A 3,575-nucleotide genomic window follows, 5' to 3' on the forward strand; every position below is an offset into this window, starting at 1 on the left:
ATATATATATATATATAATTTTGTGCGAACTAACTTTCAAACCTAGAGGTATATTCATATGCATTGACAAGTAAATTATTTATACACTACGCTGTTTTACGAATTGCACGTTTCCTCTCCGATGGGCATCCTTATGAATGATCCAATGAATAAGAATTACATGGAAAATACAGGATCAAGATGATGACAAATACAATATAAAAGGACCAAATAGGACAACCATGCGCATAATTTAAACAGGTAGGAATGCATTTTTCAAAGAATCATGTTAGCTACATATTTATACACACAAGTATACAATTGGATTCATCGAGGCAATTACTTTCATAGACACGCACAGAGGCTCTCAGACTCATATATCGGCTTATTAAAAATATTCCATTCTGTCAGCAAAACTTTGCTTCACTAACCGTAACTAAAATATGGCAGAAAGTTTGTCCCTGTTACAACAGTGATAAGTCGTCAAAGAAATAACAATTCCAGGCGGTTCAAAAATGATCTGCTCTATAATCTCTGTGAACTTCCGTGGTAGACGCCATTGTTTACGTGATCGAGTACACAGCATATCAATCCCGCAGGAAAATGTAGAAGGATAGCCTCTCATACAAATATTGATAGAATTTAACGTTTCTTTATAAACAGGTAAATTGCTATATGTTCGAAAGCTATATTTCATTGCAGCTGAAACAAACATCCTCAGGTGAGTGAAGCAATTGAAATAGGCTCCTTTTTTCCAATGTACATTTCGATCACTTTCCTCTGCTTCTCTCCTTCATCAGAAAAAAACACATCATTAAAAAAAAAAGATAGCTAATCAGATTCTTTTATATAATAATGACCATTCTCTTTACTTAAATAATTTCTCCTTTCATTCTGTACATTCCAAATGACAGATATATACGTTGATTACGAAATATTTTATCGCTTTTTACTAAGACTCAAGGAAGTAGAAACAGCCATTTACGCATATAAATGGTTTATAGGTGTCTATAAATTGTAAGGTTTTTAGAGGAATATACGTCAATAAAAGTCAGTGATATTCATGCATAAGGACTATATGACACACACCATTCCATCAAACTTACCATGGAAAAGAATTGGCAATGTTACAAGACAATCAATAAAATACAATTACACATAACATATACATATACACACATGTATAAATATATACGTAGATGTAACATATATGTATACATAAATCACACGTGTGTGTCAGTATATATACATATATTTATATATGTTTATAAAAATTATAGCATGAAATTAGAGCACAAACCGATTTTCACGTTTATTTTTTTCAAATTTTAAATAAAAGTTAATGTTGCTAACATAAATATTTATCTGAAGATTGTTATAAAACATAAAAGTAGTTGTGGAATCGCAAGCACTCATCCTGAAATCACAAACAACCATCCCTGAAGAAATCTTTTTTGAGCTATACTTAATGTCACAAATTCTATACAATATATAACCATACAAACAAATAATGGGTACATTTATATATATATACCTCTGTATGTATGTACGTATGTATGCATGTATATGCACACACATGTATATACCTGTACACACATGCCTTTACATATGTATATACATATATTTATATATATGTGCGTGTTTGTGTTTGTGTGTGTGTGTGTGTATGTGCATATAGCTCATGTAAACGTAATATTTCTACTATTTCTAGCAGGTCGAGCTTAGGTTTGTACCATATGAAAACTTAGCCAATCAGATGCTCTCAGACCTTCATGAAATAGCATTTAATTCTTACATGTGTATATAGCAATATTTATGTGAACATTTTTTCATACTGAAAAATAAACAGAATGGTGTTGAATTTTTGCTATGCAGGATAAAAACAAAAATCTCGCCAAACTTAAAATAGATTATTTTGGTATTCATTTTGTATATTTGTATCACCTATATTTAATGCTGTTTTATCTTACATAAACCTCCATTTGCCTTACAAATGACTCGATAGAAAAGGTTTTTGTTGAAGAGGAATACAGATGTTTCAAATTTATACTTTAGCACATCAAACGTCCTCCATTTTTGTGAATTATGATTGATTTCACATTGATATCTGGGCCATACAGCTTTGATATAACTCGGTGTCACAAGATGATATTGCCGAAGGAGACTGCATGCATATGAAGGACCTGGAAGAGAGAGAAAGAAAGAATCAAAGAATTGTTTCAATTATACGCATATAGTAACATAAATGTGTAGAGATATTCAATATACTGTCTCTCTCTTCAGTTGTGTACACGGAAAAGCTCTCTCTCTCTCTCTCTCTCTCTCTCTCTCTCTCTCTCACACACACACACACACACACACACACACACACACAAACAGACACTCAGTGATCACATGTAAGTGATCTGGGGTAGCCATCACTTATAGAGATTTTGCATATAAAAAAATCAGTGTGTATGTTATAAACGTAATAAAAAAAAGAGTGTTCTTAAAATCTTTGGATTCTGTGAGCACTTATGCATGCGAACTTCTGCCGAGTTTGACTTTGCCTTACAGCGTTTCGGGGTCGCGTACAAGTCGCGTACTATGGTCGATCTATTCGACTGGTCCCCTCTCCAAAAATTTCGCGCCTTGTGCCTAGATTAGAAAAGAAAATTTCAGTTTAGGGCGGCGCACTGGAAGAAAGGTAAGCACTCTAGAAGAAATGCTTCGCGACATTTCATCCGTCTTTATGTTCTGACTTCAATTTCCACCGAGGTTGACTTTGCCTTTCATAATTTCGGGGTCGATAAATGAAGTACCAGTTGTGTACTGGGATCGATTTAATAGATTGCCTCCTTCCCCCAAATTCCAGGCCTTGTGCCTAGAGTAGAAATGAATTATGCATGCGTACATCAGGAAAATGTTACATTGAATACCATCACTGAAAAATTTTACAATCAATACAATCACTGAAAGATTATGGGAATTTCAGTGCATACAAACTCTCTAATCTACTACCACACAGACCCCCCCCACTTCACACACATGTATATGTGTATTTATGTTCATGTGTGGTGTGTCGATGTGTGTGTATATCGGGGGGTATGTGCGTACGTGCGGCAGCTTTCTACGCAACGTCTACTGAAAATGATAATGCAGAAGATAATGGACGGTGTGGTACACTAGTAGAATACTCCAGCACAAGATAGCACACTGTGTGTCAGAAACCATATGACCAAGCAAAAAACTACCCAATAAACCAGATTTATGTGATATATCTCTCTATGCGAAATCATTGGCAGCCATTTTTTTTTTATCAAGAAATTAAGTATATAGATATGTATATGTATATTGTCTCTGAATTATATGTTAATATTGGCGTTCCTAATGATGAGAACTTCGCCTAGCAAACAATTTTATTTGTTAATTAAATTTCGAAATCTAGGCCTGACTGTAAAATCATGGTAAAAGTTTTTACTTTCATTGCCTTCGAAATTGCTGTGGTTTTAGACTTTTTGACTGCTCCTATTAGCATGTAAGGCGGCCTGTTAATGGTTACCTCTAATGGTGTTTAAATGTACACTCATTTTATATATATTGATATATGGATATAT

At 33.9% G+C, this 3,575-nt stretch overlaps 1 long non-coding RNA gene across 2 annotated transcripts in view; it reads right to left on the bottom strand.

Annotated features, from left to right (window-relative positions):
• Positions 1–1,299: 1,299 nt before the first annotated feature.
• LOC128248102 (uncharacterized) overlaps positions 1,300–3,575 on the bottom strand; it is a 42,846-nt gene continuing 40,570 nt past the window's right edge. For both annotated transcript variants that reach the window (XR_008264368.1, XR_008264367.1), the window contains exon 3: positions 1,300–2,162. This is a non-coding gene — a long non-coding RNA (uncharacterized LOC128248102). The remainder of the gene's footprint in view (positions 2,163–3,575) is intronic.

This window comes from Octopus bimaculoides, chromosome 6 (genome assembly GCF_001194135.2).
Source record: "Octopus bimaculoides isolate UCB-OBI-ISO-001 chromosome 6, ASM119413v2, whole genome shotgun sequence".
NCBI classification, from domain to species: domain Eukaryota; kingdom Metazoa; phylum Mollusca; class Cephalopoda; order Octopoda; family Octopodidae; genus Octopus; species Octopus bimaculoides.